The sequence below is a fragment of the Balaenoptera musculus genome, chromosome 15 (assembly GCF_009873245.2).
Source record: "Balaenoptera musculus isolate JJ_BM4_2016_0621 chromosome 15, mBalMus1.pri.v3, whole genome shotgun sequence".
NCBI lineage: Eukaryota > Metazoa > Chordata > Mammalia > Artiodactyla > Balaenopteridae > Balaenoptera > Balaenoptera musculus.
In genome coordinates this window covers 14,903,078-14,915,456 of record NC_045799.1, presented here as the reverse complement: position 1 = coordinate 14,915,456, position 12,379 = coordinate 14,903,078, and the positions used below count along the sequence as shown (strand labels likewise).

At 42.5% G+C, this 12,379-nt stretch overlaps 1 pseudogene; it reads left to right on the top strand.

Moving 5' to 3' along the window:
• Positions 1-255: 255 nt before the first annotated feature.
• LOC118882064 lies at positions 256-1,573 on the top strand (annotated as a pseudogene).
• Positions 1,574-12,379: the final 10,806 nt, after the last annotated feature.

Here is a 12,379-nt window from a genome sequence, read left to right as displayed (position 1 = left end):
TGGGGAACTAAGATCCCGCAAGCCCTGCAGTCAGCCAAAAAAAGAAAAAGTTTTATTCATAATTGCCAAAAAATGGAAATAAACCAGATGCCCATCAGTTGATGAATGGGTAAACAAAATGTGCTATATTCATACAATGGAATATTATTTAACAATAAAAAGGAATGAAGTACTGATACATGCTACAACATGGATGAACCTTAAAAATATTATGTTAAGATGGGGCACAGAGATGCTTCTGGAAGAAATATCACAATGACTGCCCAAGGAGAACCCCGAGTTCAGTTCAAACTTATACTGGTTGGTGATGGTGTTACTGGAAAAACTATTTTCATGAAACATCATTTGACTGGTGAATTTGAGAAGAAGTATGCAGCTACTTTGGGTGTTGAGGTCCATCCCCTTGTGTTCCATACCAGCAGAGGATCTATTAAGTTCAATGTATGGTCAGTTGGTCAGAAGAAATTTGGTGGACTGAGAGATGGCTATTATATCTAAGCCCAGTGTGCATTATAATGTTGGATGTAACATCAAGAGTTACCTACAAGAGGGCTTCCCTGGTGGTGCAGTGGTTGAGGGTCTGCCTGCCAATGCAGGGGACACGGGTTCGAGTCCTGGTCTGGGAAGATCCCACATGCCACGGAGCAACTGGGCCCGTGGGCCACAACTGCTGAGCCTGCGTGTCTGGAGCCTGTGCTCCGCAACAAGAGAGGCCACGATAGTGAGAGGCCCACGCACCGCAATGAAGAGTGGCCCCCGCTTGCCGCAACTAGAGAAAGCCCTCGCACAGAAACGAAGACCCAACACAGCCATAAATTAATTAATTAATTAATTAATTTAAAAAAAAAAAAAGAGTTACCTACAAGAATGTGCTTAACTGGCATGGAGATCTCGTAGGAGTATGTAAAACACCCCCACTGTGCTGTATGGCAACAAAGTGGATATTAAGGACAGGAAAGGTAAGACAAAATTGTCTTCCACTAAAAAAGAATCTTCAGGGACTTCCCTGGCGGTGCAGTGGTTAAGAATCTGCCTGCCAATGCAGGGGACACGGGTTCGAGTCCTGGTCCAGGAAGATCCCACATGCCACGGAGCAACTAAGCCCATGCGCCACAACTACTGAGCGTGCGCTCTAGAGCCCGCCAGCCACAACTACTGAGCCCACGTGCCGCAACTACTGAAGCCCGCACGCTTAGAGCCTGTGCTCCGCAGCAAGAGAAGCCACCGCAATGAGAAGCCCGCGCACCACAACCAAGAGTAGCCCCTTGCTTGCTGCAACTAGAGAAAGCCTGCGCGCAGCAGCGAAGACCCAATGCAGCCATTAAATAAATAAATATTTTTTTAAAAAAAGAAATTTCAGTACTATGAAATTTCTGTCCTAAGTAAATTCAACTTTGAAAAGCCCTTCCTCTGGCTGGCTAGAAAATTAATTAGAGACCCTAACTTGGAGTTTGTGGCATGCCTACTCTTGCCCTACCAGACTGTCATGCACCTGGCTTTGGCTGTGTAACATGAGCATGACTGAGAGGTTGCTCAGACAACTGTTCACCCAAATGAGGATGACGACCTGTGAGAAAATGAGTCTGGAGAACAATGTCAGAAGTCTAGTTTTACAGGCAACTGTCCTATGATGTCAGTGGTGCAGCATGTTTGCCACTTTATTATTATATAAGTTGAGCAGGATATGTGCTTAACCTTTGGGGTGCTGAAGGAGAAGGACAGGCTTCAGAGTGAATGTGGCAGTTTTAAAAATACCTTCTTTTTTTTTTTGGAACTGCATATTTAGCTGTTTTAGAATGCAGCTGTTTATTCCTTTAGTGTCGAATAGAAGATTGCTACTATCACATCACAATATTCAGTGGTGAAATCTTGTTACTGTCATTCTTCCCTTTCGTTTAGAATCAGAATTAAGTTTTATTTCAAATATCTTTTTTAAAAAAGAGAGAGAGAAAGGGAAAGGAAAGATTAAGTGAAAGGATCCAGACACAAAAGTCCCTAAATTGTATGATTCCATTTATGTGAAATATACAGACAAGGCAAACTTATAGTGACAGAAAGTAGATTAGTGGTTGCCAGGGGCTAGGGCAATGGGAGAATGGTGTATGAGTTTTCTTTCTGGGGTGGTGAAAATGTTCTGGAATTAAATAGTGGTGACAGTTGCACAATTTGTGACTGTGCTAAAAACTCTTAAATTTGTGAGCATGTAAATTATATCTCAATTTTTTAAAAGCAGTGTGGTAGTTGTACAGGAATAAAAACATTCATAGATAAATGAGATAGAAAATCCAGAAAGTGATCCAAGTATAATTGAGAAAATGATGAAGTAGCATTTCAAATCAAGGGAAATTTTATATATCCTTCAATAAATGATCAGACAATTTGCTGTTCATTTGATACGGTAGTCAAATTAGATCCCTACTCCACACATTTATACAAAAATAAATATCAAATATATTAAGGTTGTAAATGTAAAAAAAATAAAATGATAAACTAATAGAAGAAAATATATGAAAACATTTTTCTAAATTTGGAGTGATAGAGGACTTTCTAAGACAGAAAACTCAGAAGCTCCTATGTTTGTGTGTTCATGTATTTATGAATGACAGATTTCATCATATAACTATATGTATATAATTATATAAACATTAAAAGTACACAATTGAAGAAACCACAACAGGATGAGAGGGCAAATAATATCCTGGGAGAAAACACTTACAGCAAATTAAGACTCATAATTTATAAAGTACTCTCATAAATCAGTAAGAAAAAAGATATCCCAAGATAAAAATAACCAAAGTGCAAGAAGAGGCAAGGCAATTCACAAATTCAAAATGTCAATAACCATGCTAAAATAATCTCATCCCCACTAGTAGTCAGGGAAATATAAGTTAATGGTCTGCCATTTTTCACCCTTTAAATTTACAGATAAATGAGCGTTGGCAAGGCTGTGATGAACTGGGTAATATCTGCTGAATTTTATAATGTATAATACATGCTTTTGACCCCGAAGCTCACCTCTAAAAATTTGTCATAGAAATAGTTGTACATAAAGATCCATGTTCGAGAATATTCACTACAGCATTATTTGTAATTATCTATCAAAAACAATCTACTATGTTCATAGCAGCACTATTTACAATAGCCAAGACATGGAAACAACCTAAATGTCCATTGACAGATGAATGGATAAAGAAGATGTGGTACCTATATACAATGGAATATTACTCAGCCATAAAAAAGAATGAAATAATGCCATTTGCAGCAACATGGATGGACCTAGAGATTGTCATACTAAGCGAGGTAAGTCAGAAAGAGAAAGACAGGACTCCCCTGGTGGCCCAGTAGTTAAGACTCCACGCTCCCAATGCAGGGGGCATGAGTTCAATCCCTGGTCAGGGGAAGATCCCGCATGCTGTGTGGCACGGTCAAAAAAAAAGAGAGAGAGAGAGACAAATAACATATGATATCACTTATATGTGGAATCTATTAATAAAACAAGACAAATGAACATATCTACAAAATAGAAACAGACTCACAGGCATAGAGAACAGACCTGTGGTTGCCAAGGTGTGGGGGGGGAGGGAAGGACTGGGAATTTGGGATTAGCAGATGCAAACTTGTATATAGGATGGGTAAATAACAAGGTCCTACTGCATAGCAGAGGGAACTATATTCAATATCCCATGATAAACCATAATGGAAAAGAATATGAGGGAATTCCCTGGTGGTCCAGTGGTTAAGAATCCGCCTTCCAATACAGGGGGTGCGGGTTTGATCCCTGGTCAGGGAACTAAGATCCCATGTGCCGTGCCACACAGCCAAAAAGAAAAAAAAAGAATATGAAAAAGAATATTTATATATACACACACATATATATACATATATATATAACTGAATCACTTTGCTGTACAGCAGAAATTAACACCACATTATAAATCAACTATATTTCGATAAAATCTTAAAAAACTATCTAATTGGCCATTAATACCAAAAAACTAAATTATGATACATTGATGTAATCCATGTAGCTATTTTAAAAGCTCAGCAATATAATGTTAAGGGATAAAAGTAAGTCCCAGGGCTTCCCCAGTGGCGTAGTGGTTAAGAATCTGCCTGCCAATGCAAGAGACACAGGTTCGAGCCCTGGTCGGGGAAGATCCCACATGCCGTGGGGCAACTAATCCCACGCGCCACAATTAGTGAGCCTGCACTCTAGAACCCGCGAGCCACTACTACTGAAGCCCGCAGGCTTAGAGCCCGGGCTCCGCAACGGCAGAAGCCACCGCAATGAGAAGCCCGCGCACCGCAATGAAGACCCAACGCAGCCAAAAATAAATTAAAAAAAAAAAAAAGTCCCAGATGCATCTGCATAGCATGATTTCAATTATGTCTTTGGTTTTTTTAAACTAAGATAGAAGCTATCTTAATGAAACACACTTAATGAATTAACTGGCATTCCATTTCCTGTATAACATATACTGACTGATTTGTTCCCACCTTGGGAGGCATGGGTAGTAGACGACTAAAACATAATTTACCCTCAAAATGGTGATTCTAGCATTTGGAGGAGCGAAGAACACTGAAACCTAGAAGTAAGTTTCTAAGCATATGGGGAAAAGTTGGAGATTGAAGGGAGGGATTGAGAGACGTGACATTCTTTACTTTCTCCAAGTCAATAAAGAAGTTGATAGGGAGGGGCTTCCCTGGCGGTCCAGTGGTTAAGACTCCACGCTCCTAATGCAGGGGGCACGGGTTCGATCCCTGGTCTGGGAACTAAGATCCCGCATGCTGCCCGGCGTGGCCAAAAAATAAAATAAAATAAACCATCTATAGATATCAAATATTAAATTTTTTTAAATAAAATAAATAAAAATAAAGGCATTTATTTAAAAAAAATTGAGAGGGATAGATACCTTTTTATTTTTCTGTAATTTTTAAATATTTTTCTAGTAAGGGGGTTTAAAAGATACAGAAAATGATTAACAAATGTTTGATCAAACTTACCAGTATAATCACTCATCTCACCAGTAAAATCGGCATTTATTTAAACTGCATGCATGTTTACAAATGAAGTTAGGCATTTTGTTATGTACTGAGTCCGTTTGACTAATTTCATTTTATGGAGATTTTTATACTTTTAACCATAAAAACACACACAAAACATTTCCTAGTAAATTTTTCATCTCCTCCATGTTTGAGTTCTATCCTTTTCACATTCTTTTTATTGAAGATGTTTATTTCTTCTCTGTTTTTCTTAACCATGCTTGTCAAAGTTTTGTCATTTTGATGGTGCTTTTAAAGTACAAACTTCTCATTTTTTTTGGCAGTTTTAGTGTTTCTTTTTTTCTAATTCATTCATTTCAATTACTATCCTCATCAATATCTTATTTTATATTTATTTTGCTATTTTCCTTCCAGTTTAAGTTCAAGGCTACATTAACTGATTTTCCAATGTTTACATTTATATATTAAAGCACGGATAATAATTCATCTACAACTGTTCATTATTGAGATACTGATGTGATGCTGACGTCCTGAGCATGAGTCATCATGATCCCTTGATGTGGAGGTGAGATGGGGAGGCTGAGGTTCACCACAGAGCTTTGACAAACCGTGACCTTGCAACCTACATGGCTGGGTACCCAAGCACTTACTGTCCTGCCCACTAGGCTAATTCTGGATGCACCAAAACCCTGCCCAGGCACAGGCCCCGAGGAGATGGAATCAGAGAGATGGGTTCACCTCCTCTCAAGAGAAGGAGCTCTGCCCGCAATATATAATATCAGCCCAGTCCAGGACTCTCCTATCTACTAACGGCAACACCATGAAGTCTGAATGGATTCACTTTTCTCTGGGCCTCATCTTTTCCATGGCCCTCCACACACCTTCAGGTTTCATCTTTCCTCCAGCTCTCAGAAGACAATTGTGTGAAAGTGGATATCTTGGAAGTAAGGCAAAATAGGAGGGGACACCCAGGAGGACACTGTGAAGGAGAAGGGGGTCTAGGCAGCCCAGAGGTTGTTGCTGCCAATAAGCAGGAATCAAGTCCTCCTTCTATCTCAAACCATATGGCTCTAGAGCATCTGATTTGGGGAGTTACACTGAGTTCTGCCTGAGGACGGGAGAAGGAGGAAGACAGAAAATACAATCGACTTAAGTTTTTTCCAAGAGATTTCAGTGTAAGAGGAGTGGAGATTATGAAAATTGTCGATATCTGGAGTGTCCAGGAAATTCCTTTATTGGTGGGATATATGTGTGTGAGAGTGAGAGTGTGTGTGTATGTGTGTGTACTAGGTGAGTTTCAATTCTATTTAACACATACATACAGGACCACTGTGTTATATTCCACAGATACAGGGAAGCAGAAGCTATCATTCACAGACTTAGGGCACTCACATTCTACTTATTTAAATTAATTTGCTTGATTCACATTCTGACGGACATGCATGAAATACTCAGGGTAAACAGAGCAAATTCCTCATTGTGGATAAGGGCTGTAGTTGAACTTCCAGAAGACTGATATTAACTCCTTCTTTGTCTCCAATATGGTCATCATTGCTCCTGCTCTAACCACTGATCTCCATGGTCTCAGTGAGACAAGGTGAGTGTGAATGGGTAGGCCAAAAGGGAGGCTGGATGGAGGAGGACACACACTCTGGTGGAGGAGAGGAACATCTTCTGCCAGACTGGGCATTTTAAGCCTACCCTTACGGAATAGATGGAGAGGGTCAAAGGCCTTTTTAGCTTGTATGTTTGCAGAGACACTATGGAGGTGAAAGTCAGGGCTCTGACCTGTGTCCCTGGGAGATGCTTTCCACATGGGAAAGCATGTGGAGAATCAGGAAGTGAGATAGATTTAAAATCCAGAAGGAGTACTGTGATAAATGGAGAAAGCCTCAGGTCTTTCCTGCTTTCATCTCTAAGGTAGTAGAGCTACCTTACTGTCCTTCTCCAGCTGTGTATCTGAGTCACAGACCCAGGCTCCAACTAGAATCATTGCCCCATATCACATACACAGCGAAATTTATGCTCAAGGAAATCTCCCAATGTTCAAGGATCAGGCAGATTCCCGTGGGTTGATGGGCATTAGTAGGCTGAGTCCGTGAGGAGAAGAATGCCAACTTGGCCATAGAAAAGATAACCTGACTCTGGCATTCTCCTGCGCAGATGTCTGCAACTACCCTCCAATGGCCGGCACCTGTAAGCTAACTTTGACCAGATACTACTACAACACCTTGACATACATGTGCGAGCCCTTCGTGTTCACTGGCTGCGGAGGCAACAGAAACAACTTTAAACAAAAATATCTCTGTGAAAAATTTTGTCTTCCTGAAAGGTAGATCTCTCAGCCACCCCCTCCTTCAATTCCAACGACACCAAATACTAGGAACCATGGTTTGTGGGGGGGGGGGGTTAATTAATTTATTTATTTGGTTCTGCTGGGTCTCAGTTGCAGCTGGAGGGCTCCTTAGTTGCAGCTCACTGGCTCCTTAGTTGTGGCATGTGAACTCTTAGTTGCAGCATGCATGTGGGATCTAGTTCTTTGACCAGGGATCAAACCCAGGCCCCTTGCATTGGGAGCGCAGAGTCTTACCCACTGGACCACCAGGGAAGTCCCGAGACCTCAGATTTTTGGATCAGGAAGGAAGTTTGAAGGCACTTCTTGCTGGGTAACTGTGTTTTGGCATTTACCAGCCTGCACGTTAAAGCTTGGTGTGTACTCAGCAGTCTCCTTACTAACAGTATACACCATTTTTGGACCACTCACACATCTTTTTTTAATATATATATTTATTTTATTTACTTATTTATTTATTTGGTTGAGCTGGATCTTAGTTGCAGCAGGCAGGCTCCTTAGTTGCAGCTCGCCAGCCCCTCAGTTTTGGCATACGAACTCTTAGTTGCGTCATGCGTGTGGGATCTAGTTCCCTGATCAGGGATCAAACCCCGGCCCCCTGCATTGGGAGCACACAGTCTTAACCACTGTGCCACCAGGGAAGTCCTGGAACCATGGTTTTTCCAGAAAAATCGAGTGAGAGGTGAGGAGAAATGGAGCAAGGTGACAAGACATTATACTTGGGTTGGGGACAGTCAGTCATAGGCACAAATTTCAATGTCTCAAGTCATTTAGTCTTTTGAAATTGTCAAAATTGAGGCCCAGAGAAGTTAATGACTTGCTAAGTTCACTTAGAAAAATGACATAGATCCAGACCCTCTGAGTTCTTCCCCCAGCATGTCACTACTACCATGATGGCCTCAGGTCTTGGAGATCCTGTCCAACGCCATATGGTTGCAGTTAAAAGAGAAGTTATGGGAGTGTGGAGAGTAGGCGAAGACAAATACCACGGTTCAACATCTATAGTGAATGGCTAAACTATAGACATGCTCAAGAGCACAAACATCACTTTATTAACTTGTCTCTCCTCAGGGTCTAGCACTAGATTTGCTCACTAATATTTTACGGATAGATGTATGGATCAGGAGAGAGTATTAGTATTAAAAACAGCTATGAAGTTCTGCTAACGTGTAAAGGAACTATTGATTCTTCCAATGATTGTATGAATCACTAAATTTGTTTATTTGTTAACAGTGACAGAAGTTAAGGAAAATCAGCTTAATACGACAGAAGGAAGAAACAAGGAAAAAGAAATATTCTTCATGAAGAATTATGCCCAAATTATTCTGAGTAAATAAATTGGACTATACTGCTTGAAGGTTTTTGAATTCAGAATTCTTACTAATTTCCTTGCCCAGCTTTGTCTTTCCTGTTGATTAGATATATAAAATTTTAAATGAAAATTTCCTGTATGTCAGCCCTGATCTAAATTCACTCATCTCTCCCATCCTAGATTCCTCCAACATAAACAAGTGACCTCTCCGAGGTACCAACCTAGCCATGTAATGAGTCAGTCTGTATAAAGGCAATCATTGTTGCTATCTCCTTGGCATGACCTTCCAAAACTGAGTTTGTTTCTGTATTTTGTCACTGACCCCAGTGGATTTCCATGTAAGTGGCACAAAAACAATCATCATTAAATTATTTCCTCTGCCCCCAGTCAATGAGCATCCAACCCCCAACAATGCTCATATGCTAGGGAAATATCTCTGGTGCCCCAAGGGCCAGCAATACAGAAATTGTGACTTTACAGCTGGGAAGTACAAGTCTTAAACCAAGCTGAACCTCTACAGTCAGAGTATAGAGGATCATTCCCCTTTGCCCTAACTGCCTTATTCATAGTCTCATCAAGGACCCAGCCTCACAAATGAGTTCAGAGATATGAGTAAAGAAGGTCAATATGCTACGGGCCATAAACAGTAGGGGGAACTATAGCTTAGGGTAAAGCCACATGTGAATGTGCTGAATCCCTGCCTCTGGACTATGGGAACAGCATTGGAGAAACCTCAGCAGTTGGAAGAAAGCATAGGTTAGAGATGTCACCATAGCCCCTCACCCAGGAATTAATCCTGTGCAGAAAAGGACAAATGAAACAAGAAAGTAGCCTCTGGGTGTTGAGTCAGAGTCTAGCATCCCGACAGTTCTGAGTCCATATAAAATATTGTTCCAGGGCTTCCCTGGTAGCTCAGTGGTTGAGAATCTGCCTGCCAATGCAGGGGACACGGGTTCGAGCCCTGGTCTGGGAAGATCCCACATGCCGCGGAGCAGCTGGGCCCGTGAGCCACAATTACTGAGCCTGCGCGTCTGGAGCCTGTGCTCCTCAACAAGAGAGGCCGCGATAGTGAGAGGCCCACGCACCGCGATGAAGAGTGGCCCCCACTTGCCGCAACTGGAGAAAGCCCTCGCACAGAAACGAAGACCCAACACAGCCATAAATAAATAAATAAAATTAAAAAAATATATATATATATATATTGTTCCAGGCCTGACATCATGGTTATAACCTACCTGGTGCCCATTCATGGATTCTGAAGACTTTCCTCCCTCTGACTATTGTGAAACACAGTGTTATATAAAGACTCAAGTATCATTTCCTTGAAAGTCTCTCAGAACTATATTCTGGTATTCCAAAGAATGACTTTTGTGAATTTTAATTAAATGGGTGGGGAAAAAAAAAGAATATAAGAAGGACAATTTTAAAAAAAAAGCCAGCAGCACCAGCACTCCCTGGGAGCTTGTTAGAAATGCAGATCCTGGGCCCCAGCTGAGAACAGTGGAATTTGCATGTTAACAAGACCCCTTGGGGGAATTCCCACAAAAAAAAAAAAAAAAAGAGACCACTTGGCCATGTATATTCTCATTTCACAAGTACTAACCTGTGAAAAATCAGGAAGCTGTCAGGAAAGGAGATCTAGCTGACATAACTTCTTTTCTTTCTTTGTTTTTTTCTTTTGGCCACGTGTTATGTGGGATCTTAGTTTCCCCAACCAGGGATCGAACCCATGCCCCCTGCAGTGGAAGCGTGGAGTCTTCACCACTGGACCCTCAAGGAGGTCCCTGACATAACTTCCTTTTTTTTAAATGTTTATTTATTTATTATTTATTTTGGCTGCACCGGGTCTTAGTTGCAGCACACGGGATCTTCATTGTGTCACGCGGACTTTTAGTTGCAGCATGCATGCAGGATCTAGTTTCCCGACCAGGGATCAAACCCGGGCCCCCTGCATTGGGAGCGCAGAGTCTTACCCACTGGACCACCAGGGAATTCCCTGACATTACTTCTTAGAATGAAAGTTTCTCCTGCATCAGCCATCTATGACTTGGACCCATAAAATGTGAAAGGTTCTTAACAGGGATCTTTATGGCCCTAAGGACTTCAAGCAAGCTGTTTAGTATCCCTTTCTCTTTCCTAGTAGCAGCCTATTTCCTTCCAGGGAATCCTCTTCCTCCATTCTAGTGTCTTATGAGGGTTGGTTCCAGGTGCCTGCTAACCACAACACAAGTCAGAAGTCTAGGAAACAGATCTTTTGTCTACACATCTCACCACGAAGGGGCAGCACATCAGTTAGGATCTAAGTTCTCAACCAGGGGCCATTTTTCCCCCAGAGGACATGTGTCAATATCTGGGGAGAGTTGGTCATCACAAATGAGGGTGAAGGTTTGGGGAGGGTGTGGCCAAGGTGGCAGAATAGGAAGACCATGAGCTCACCTCCTCCCACTGGCACACCAAAATCACAACTATTTACTGAGCAACTATCTCTGAGAATGGCCTAAAGATTAGCAGAAAAGATTTTCCACGATGAAAGGAGGAACCACAATGAGATGGGTAGGAGGGGCGGAGTCACGGTATAGTCAAGACCCACACTGCCAGGTAGGCAACCCACAAACAGGAGGATAATCGCAATTACAGAGGTTCCCCCCAAGGAGCAAAGCATCTGAGCCCCAAATCAATCTCCCCAGCCTGGGGGTCCTGCATCGGGAAGATGAACCCCCAGAACTGTCTGGCTTTGAAGGCCAGTAAGACTTGTATACAGGAAAGCCAGAGGGCTGAAGGAAACACAGACTCCACTCTTCAAGGGCACAAAATCTCATACGCTCAGAATCCCAGTGCAGAGGCAGTAATTTGAAAGAAGCCGAGGTCAGACCCACTTGCTGATCTTGGAAAGCCTCCTGGAGAGAAGGTAGGACATAGACACTGACAGCAGCCATTTTTTGGAGCTCAGCCTACCACGAGGACACTGGTGCTGGCAAACACCAGTTTGGACTCCTTCCTCTCTGCAGGGGCCCCTCCACCCACCAGCAGGCAGGCACTAGCCCTGGGACCCCCTGGACCAGGAAGCCAGCTGCCCCAGGACCCAGCCCCACCTACAAGTGGGCTGGCAGCCTCCACACAAGGAAGGGCCTGGCAACCAACCACAGCAGGGCCAGCCATGCCTACCAAACTGCCCACAGTAGTGCCACTGGGACCCAACCTAGATGACATTCCTGCCTAGATGATGCTTTCTCCCTCTTGACCCTCCAGGGTGCATCAGTTCCAACCATGGAGGCCCAGCTTCCCATGAGTCATGTGAGCTCCGATATTGTTCCGGCACACTCCCATTTGCATGAGTTAGCCAGCATCTTTCTGTTGCTGTTACCAAGAACCTTAACACACAACTACCCAGTTGGATGAGGGCTTCATTCCAGGGCAAGGCAGGCTCACTCAGTTGCTAGGTTAAACATGCACTTAAAGCATGAGCAAACTAATTTAAACAGTTCAGCCTTAATGAACTTAACCAGAATTTGTAATCAGGAAAACTAGAAAGATACTATTTTCATTTCAGTATAAGTGTAACTTTTGCATTGAGTACCTTCAACTGTTCATTCTTAGGGACCCTGATGGTCTGGGCTATTTGATGGAGACTGAGGCGTGTTTGCTTTGGTTTTGAGTTTCAGCGCTAAGAAGGCAGAAGAAAACAAGGGGAAGAGAAGGGAGCAAGTTGT